Source organism: Saccopteryx bilineata, chromosome X (assembly GCF_036850765.1).
Source record: "Saccopteryx bilineata isolate mSacBil1 chromosome X, mSacBil1_pri_phased_curated, whole genome shotgun sequence".
Classification (NCBI taxonomy): Eukaryota; Metazoa; Chordata; class Mammalia; order Chiroptera; family Emballonuridae; genus Saccopteryx; species Saccopteryx bilineata.
Genome location: NC_089502.1, coordinates 93,775,787 through 93,784,835, shown reverse-complemented (window position 1 = coordinate 93,784,835; position 9,049 = coordinate 93,775,787). Strand labels below are relative to the sequence as shown.

At 38.2% G+C, this 9,049-nt stretch overlaps 1 pseudogene; it reads right to left on the bottom strand.

The window, feature by feature from the left end:
• Positions 1 to 322: 322 nt before the first annotated feature.
• The window catches only part of LOC136317730 (maternal embryonic leucine zipper kinase-like), an 84,568-nt pseudogene continuing 75,841 nt past the window's right edge, over positions 323 to 9,049 (bottom strand).

Here is a 9,049-nt window from a genome sequence, read left to right as displayed (position 1 = left end):
CTCTCTCTGACTCTCTCTTTATCTCTGAAATAAAACCATACTTAAGAGCTTACATTCACATATAGAAGTAAATCTAGGAAAGTCATTAGTTATTAATATACAAAGCCACATAATTAAAAAAGAAAAAACAGATAATGACATATGAGCTGGCCTTAGATTCACCATAAAATGATATATTTTATTTAAAAACAAAATTATATGAGCCTTTAAGGAAGCTCTTTAAGAACAAGTTTGTCATTCCAATGGACTTTGAAATAAACTGATTATACCAGTCTCTGTATCACACCCATAGTCATCCAGCAGCATAAAATCCACTCATTAATTACACCTTGAAGTTAAATAGGATGTCTTCCACTGAGCTCTTGTAAACCCAGACATCACCCTTAAGTTGTTGCCTCCTGATACCCACTCCATCACGTTTTTGAAGCTGGCATACTTCTAGTTCAAAATGCATAGTCACTTTGCCAAAATCTCATGTTGTTAAACACTTCATTGTGTAGCCATTTTGTACAAAGTCCACATTAAATAATAATTCAAGAGTTCATTTGAATTCACTAATCTGGCTATAGTCACACTGTAGTGTTCTTAGCCCATCTTTGGCAGAGTACCTCCTTTTGCTCCAAGTAAGCACAGTGATAACCTTATGCAACCTCCTTTCAAGGCTGCCAAACACTTTAATTCCTTTTCTTTTTGGAGTATCATTTACATTTACTTAGTTGACATCCAGTTCCACTGAGCAACACTGCCTCTCAAGGCTAATGATACCTGTGATTAACTTCTCTGTTGATGCCAAATTTACTGGCATTTTAATTGAGGTTTCTTCAGGCTCTGGTTTCTTTTGAGGATGTAGTGTAATAATTTGGTGTAGTGAGTATTTCTTTTTTATGCTGGTTCTTATTAACTGAATGGCTCTGGAAGTATCAAGCACTCTTCATTCTTTACAGTGGACTTAGGAGTATATGTACATCCTCTTTGTTCTTTAGTTTATTAGTAAATGTTTTGCATAAAACTGGAGTTACTGATTTAGATTCCAGCCCATTTATCCAATGCTTGGCAAACTGTGGTGTTTCAGGAGTAACTGTACCTGTTGATTAATCATCTTCACACTATTCATAGTCAATTAATCAAGCGATATAATTTTCATTACTTGTGGTCACATCTTTTAGACTCAGGTTCATCAACTTGATGATTGTAAATGGAGAACCACTGACTTGTCCACAAAAAAGGAAAGAAGCCTTTAAAAAACTTGTTTTCCTTGAGCCTTCTTGGCTAGAAGCAGAATATAGGTAGCTATGAGATGGTTATATTGCCACAATGAAATTAAATCCTCCAATATTTGCCTGTTTTTTTCTATGATGTCTGAAAGTTCTGTTACAAAACTTCATCAAGATGAATAAGATAATTCTTGCTTTGTCACTCAATAGGACAATTGTAATCTTGCATTATCCAGGATGTTACAGATGGATGTTTGTGCTCTTATGATGACACTGAGATGGAAATTATGTAGTCACTGAATCAGTTTTATGTGCACTCACAAGAAGTGCTAACCCAAATTAAATGTAGAGGTTACACAGTAGAAAAAGCCTTCTATACATATATTTTCTTCAAGCAGAGCTTTATACCCTCATTCCTCTTATTAAAACTATGTGTTTAGAATAAATAACTTTTTTTCTATTTATTTGGAGTTGATCAAGAAAATCAATAGAGACATTTATTGCTTATGCAGGTATCACACAGTGGTGGTTCCCAATCCTCATTGCACATTAAAGTCACCTTAGAAATATCAAAATTGTAGATGCCTGGGCTTAATCCACAGACATTCTGATTTAATTGATCTGATGTGGGTCATTGACCTGAGAATTTTTGTTGAAGTTTTTTAGATAATGCTAATGTATAGATCCTTTGAGAAGATTGTGTGAGTTTCTCCAGAAAAGAAACTTTGACATGAAAATGTACATGCTGACAATTTACTGGGGAGTACTCTGGAGCTCAAAATTAGTTGGGCAATGAAGACATAGAATTGATCATTAATGTTCCACTAATCTCCCTGGATATCTTACCAGCATCTCCATGTATCTTTTTGCTTTGAGAACTACTCTCATTTACTTCCCCTCTTTTTGGTGGTTTCCTGCCAGGGAAGAAGTCTGTGTGTGTGTGTGTGTGTGTGTGTGTGTGTGTATGTACCACTACATACAGTATAACTAATGTATAACTACATACAGTATCTACATAACTTTATAATTACATACAGTAAAGTTCATAATTTTTTGTGATGGAGACTGAGAGAGACACAGTGAGAGGGACAGATAGAAATGGAGAAAGATGAGAAGCATCAATTCTTTGTTGCGGCTCCTTAGTTGTTCATTGATTGCTTTCTCATATGTGTCTTGACCCTAGGGCTACAGGAGAGCGAGTAACCCCTTGCTCAAGCAAGTGACTTTGGGCTCAAGTCTGCGTCCATGGGGTTATGTCTATGATCCCACACTCAAGCCAGTGACCCTGCGCTCAAGCTGGTGAACCTGCACTCAAGCCAGATAAGTCCCTCTCAAGCCAGCGAGCTTAGGGTTTCAAACCTGGGTACTCTGCATCCCAGTTTAACTATCTATCCACTGCACCACCACCTGGTCAGGCCATTAATCTTAAATGTATACACCTCAACAAAACTTTACATGTCTAGGCACCTGTATAAGCACATAACATATGAAAATATATAGCATTTTCAGATGTCCAGATAACTCTCTCATATCCTTTCCAAGTTAATATCTATTAATTTTCCTATTTTTGAATTTTTTAAAAGTGGAATTATACAGTATGTACTATTTTGTGGCTTTTTTTGTTTAATAACTTGACAGCAAGGTTTATGTTGGTACTTGTGACAGAGACTGATCTTTTTCATCATTGTGTAAATTATTGTATGAATACATAATAATTTATGTATCAGTTCTATTGTGTTGACAATTCTTTTTTCCCAGTGTTTACCTGTTTTAAATAACCCTGCAATAAACATGTGCTTTATGAACATAAGCTCTCATTTCTCTTGGATATATACTCAGTTGTAGAATGGTTCATTTAAAAAATGAAGGTTTTTTTTTAGCTTTGGTAGAAAATGCCAACCAGCTCTGTTTTTGTTTTAAACTAAATTTATATTACAATTGTCATACAATATTATATTGCTTTTTGCTGTATAAAAATAGTGATTAGACACTTTTGTCAGTTATGAAGTGATCACCCAAAAAAGTATAGTACCCATCTGATACCACACATAGTTATTATAATATTATTGACTATATTTCTTATGCTGTACTTTACATACTCATGAACTGTTTTTATAAAGTGGCAATTTGTACACTTTAAGCCATTTGCCTTTTATACTCATTACCCCAACTTTACTGCCAAATTTATTCTCTGTATCTATGGTTAGTTTCTATTTTGTTTTTTTGGATTCCATAAGACTGTGTGGTATTTGTATTTCTCTGCCAAACTGCTTTATTTTCTCATTGAATTTATGAGGTGACATATGTTTACAAAACCATACAGGTTTAAAGTGTACAACTCAACAAAACATCATCTGCACATTGTATTATGTACCCATTACTCCAAAAAAATCTCTTTCCATTCCCATTTATCCTCCTTTTGCCCATGTCCACTTACTGTAGCCCCTTTTCCTCTGGCTATCACAACACTGCCATATATGTTTTATATATATATTTGCCTAATTCCTTCACCTTCTTTCATCCAACTCCTTAACTCCCTTCCCATTTGATTGCTGTCAGTCTGTTCCATGTATTCTGCTTTCAAAGTGGCTGTACAATTTTACACTCCCAATAAAAATATATAAGATTTCTCATTACTCTACATTCTCAACAAACTTGGTATTTCCAGTCTTTTTTAAGTTTGAACATTTTAGTATGAGCATCTGGGAACGAGTTTATAATCTGTACTCTTACCTTCTCTTTGAAGTTAAAATTTACCAACCCATATTTTGATAAAATAGAAATAGCACAGTAATATATGAGTAGAGTAGCAACAGAAAACAGTAATATAGGACAAACCCACTACATATATGCAATAAGTAATAGTCATTGAACATCATTTCAAACCTGACAAAACAAATAGTAGAAACTTAAGTCAGGAAAAATGGGGCTAACAACAATATTTAATGAAATAGTATAATAAAAACCAATAGAATAAAAATACAAATACCGGCCCTGGCCAGTTGGCTCAGTGGTAGAGCGTCGGCCTGGCGTGCGGAAGTTCCAGGTTTGATTCCCAGCCAGGGCATACAGGAGAAGCGCCCATCTACTTCTCTACCCCTCCCCCTCTCCTTCCTCTCTGTCTCTCTCTTCCCCTCCCGCAGCCAAGGCTCCATTGGAGCAGAGTTGGTCCCGGGTGCTGGGGACGGCTCCATGGCCTCTGCCTCAGGTGCTAGAATGGCTCTGGTTGCAACAGAGCAATGCCCCAGATGGGCAGAGCATCGCCCCCTGGTGGGCATGCCAGGTGGATCCTGGTCAGGCGCATGCGGGAGTCTGTCTGACTGCCTCCCCATTTCCAGCTTCAGAAAAATACAAAAAAAAATACAAATAGCCAACAAAATAATTTTAAAAATAAAAAATAGACCACATAGAAAATTATGACAAATGTGGGATAATACCACAAGAAATATAAAAGAGTTGAGATCATATAAACTAGTTATATCAATGAATGTAAATGAGTTTGTCACTTTTTAATAGAAATTAATTTTCAAATTTGTTCTCAAATATTGTTTGCCTTATGCTACATATATACAAACAATAAAACAAAGTGATTCATAAAGATTAAAATAAATCTAAAAAATAGAGTATATATCTTATTTAGATATGTGGAGATGTGTGAAAGTATCAAAATCTTAAAAAGGGGAAAGCAGTTGTGTCTATGGAGGGGTCTGTGACAAAGTTCTCAACCTTGGTGCTCTTTGAAATTTGCTATTTGCTGTGGCAGATTCTCCTGCCAATATCTATCCCGGCCTCCAAATAGTGATAACTAGAAATATCTCTGGGCATTGCCTATGGTCTCCTAGGTGGCAAAATTATCAGTGGTTAAGAATCACTGGATGAGATAAAAGAACAGAATTCATATTTGTCATAAACACTTACAACTTAACTTTAAAAACTATGTACTTATATATAATATAACAAATACTAACTTTATTTTTTAAAGTATACCAAAAATAATACAAACCAGAAGAGCAAGGGTTGCATTCTTTGTATCAATGTGTTCAAGGAAAAATAAACAAAAACACAATATTTACTGATGAATTTAACACATGAATCTCAACCAAAGACAAGTGGACCAAAAGAAAAAAATTATATATATATATATATATATATATATATATATATATATATAAAATAGACCACATAGAAAATTATGACAAATGTGGGATAATACCACAAGAAATATAAAATAGTTGAGATCATATAAACTAGTTATATCAATGAATGTATCAATGAATATATATATATGTCATGAAGATATATGTCAGTAAAGATATAGAAGACCCAGGAAATATTAATAAGGTAAGTCACAGTAAGTCATGTGGACTTATTTTTAGCTTTATACCCAAATGTTATAAAATATACCTCTTTTTCAAACACATACAAAAATTCATAAAAATGAAGCATAAAATATGTTACAAAAAACCCTCAATATGTTTTCTACAGTTTCCCCCCTTTCCCCCCCTTTTCTTAACCCCCTCCATTTTCCTCTGGCTATTGCTGCCTTGCTGTCTGTATATATGTGTTATGTATATATGATTGGCTAATACCTACAACTTTTTTTATCCTGTTCCCTTTTCTTGCTTCCCTCTGACAGCTGTCCATCTGTTCCCTTTCACCCTGCTTCTGTTTCTATTTTGTTCCTCAGCTTATTATGTTCATTAGATTCCGCATCTAATGATAAGATAAGATAATAAGATAGTTGTCTTTCTCTGCCTGGTTTATTTCACTTAGTATAATAACCTTCAGGTTCATCTGATTTAAAAAGTAAGATTTCCTTCCTTTTTATAGCCACATAGTATTCCATTCTGTAAATGTACCACAACTTCTCTATCTACTCATTCACAAATGGACACTTGAGCTGACCTTCAATTTGTTTTATAAAGTAGAAATATTATCACAAAATTTTAACAGTGCAGTAATAAAATCAGACAACAAAAATAATTCTTTGAGAATTTTACAACTTTATAACTCATTCTTCTGTAGAAGGAGAAATATAAATCACAACTGTACAAAGACTTGACTTGAGGGTGTGAAAACACAATACTTTGTACAGAGATGTGTTGCAGAATTGGGCACCTGAAACCCATATACTTATGTTAGATAGTGTGACTCCAATAAGTGTAGTGAAACTAAAAAACATCAAAACTGTTGAATTTCTCAAAAATAATAGCAGACCTGTGGCAGTATCTGCAAAGGTGCCCTTCATAATGCTGTCCCCCTGAGCACTCAAGGGATAATATACTTATACCTTAGGTGGCCAGGTGTGGGTTGCCGAAGGAGTTAACTGGAGGTTCACCTCTGGCCCCTTCCTCATGGTGTATGGTCCAGGGCTAAGTCAAGGTCTCTCATTCACGCAGGATAGAAAACTATGTGGGCTATGGTTAAGGCGTGGAACTTGCCTGTGTCCTATGCAGAGGTACTTGCCTGTGAGCAATGTGCAGTATGTTCCAAGGAGCACCCTCAGAGACTACTGGTGTCACCTGGACAGATCCAGAGGGGTCATGTTCCACTGAAACGATGGCAGATAAAATCATTGGACCCTTACCAAAGTCAGAAGGGTACCAGTATGCAGCCACTTGTGTAGATACTGCCACTGGGCTGCTTGCTGCTTACCCTGCCCATAACCCTGACCAGAGGGCAGTCATACAGGCTCTGGACTGCCTGAATGCTGCATATGGGCGACTGCTGGTCCTTGGAAATAAAAATGGTACCCATTTTACTGGTTCAATGGTGAGGCAATGGGCTCAAGAGCTAGGGGTGGACTGGAAGTACCATGTTTCCTACCACCCACAGGCTGCTGGTATCATTGAGCAGTATAATGGACACTTAAAGCAGGGACTGTGACAGGAGGGGGGCACCAGCTCCCTTACTGGATGGACACGTCACTTGTGGACAATAATCCTGATTTTGAATGAGAAACCTTGCGAGGGAGCCAGCTCCAGTGGAAGCCCTCCTGCATTGTGCAGCTGCCTCCATTTAGTTAAAGATATGCACCAAGGACATTTTACTCAACCCAAGTTTTGGACAGCAGGGAAACATGCTCTTCCCTGCCCCAACAGCCCTCCTTAAAGGTCAATAAATTCAATGGACTTGGTCCTGGACCATACAGCATGGGGAAGGGGCTAGAGGTGGACCTCCAGTTAACTCCTTGGGCAACCCACACCTGGCCACCTAAGGTAGAAGTGTACTATCCCTTGAGTGCTCAGGGGGACAGCATTATGAAGGGCACCTTTGTAATTTCTTTATGGCCAATAATGAATTCTCTTATTTTATTACACATAGAATCAGCAGATCATGGTGTATTGGCCAATAAGGTTTGGTATGCCCACACAGGGTTGCCTCTGGTACCAGATACTATGCTCTCTGCAGACAAAACTCTGGCCTATATTCTGCCAGAGAAAAAAGATTAGCCTCTCTTGGTGCTGTTGACAGCTCATTTCACCCATAGCTTTTGATTTGTTAATTCTATTGCTGTATATATTTGTTGTTGTTGTTTATTTTTGTATTTTTCTGAAGTTGGAAACAGGGAGGCAGTCAGACTCCTGCATGTGCCCGACCGGGATCCACCCAGCATGCCCACCAGGGGGCGATGCTCTGCCCATCTGGGGCATTGCTTTGCTGCAACCAGAGCCATTCTAGCACCTGAGGCAGAGGCCATAGAGCCATCCTCAGCGCCCTGGCCAACTTTGCTCCAATGGAGCCTTGGCTGCAGGAGGGGAAAGGAGAGACAGAGAGGAGAGGGGGAGGGGTAGAGAAGCAGATGGGCGCTTCTCCTGTGTGCCCTGGCCGGGAATCAAACCCAGGACTCCTGTACTCCAGGCCGATGCTCTGCCACTGAGCCAACTGGCCAGGGCCTCTATTGCTGTAGTTTTTACTATTTCTGTTTATGCAATGTCCCCCACTCCTCACACAGTGACCATCATGGAAGATACCAGTGATTTAGATTGTAAAGTGAGCAAAAGGGGTAGAATGTTGGTCAAGCAAATTTGTAAATATGATATATATGTTTGCTCACTTTGCTGTGTGAGACAGGCTATAAGCTGACAAAGTCATTATAGACTAAAGCTTAGTTTTAATACTAAACCTTTCCCTTTCTTCTAATATTAAGGTCTTCTCAAAACTAAGCTTTTCCCCACACCCTTGACTGTTGCATGATAGGGGTGCTGCACTCTTATGAGAAATCTCATTTTTGCCTCAGATGAATGACTTTGTATCAGAGAGTTCCTTATTTATATAATGGCTTAAAGGCTTTAATTTTTTACACTACAAAATGAAGCAGACCAGGAGCTCTCGCTCACTTGCTCAGATTACTGCCATCAGCATTGCAGAGGAGAGGCAGCCAAGATGGTGAAGTGCTAAAAGAGAAGCCAGTTTGTGTAGAGAGAAGGATATGGGAAACAGAGGTGAATAAGGCTGGTGGGGCCTTTGATTCTAGGAATACTCAGATGAGTCAGTGGCTTTGGGAGCCATAAATGGAAAGGGAAGTGTTTTCCCACTAAGTATTTCTCACCTGCCAGGTATGAGCTAGAATTAAAAGTAATGGCCAACCAGTTCTTGGCTCTGTTGTTTCATTACCATCTGTCCAAATCAAATGCAAACCTGCACGGGCCAGGAGGCTGTGATGGTGGCCATGGCTACTGGTTTTATAATATGGAAAACAAAGTCATGGCCAGTTTTAAAAATTATAGTCTTAGCCCTGGCCAGTTGGCTCAGTGGTAGAGCATCGGCCTGACGTGCAGAAGTCCCGGGTTCAATTCCTGGCCAGGGCACACAGGAGAAGCGCCCATCTGCTT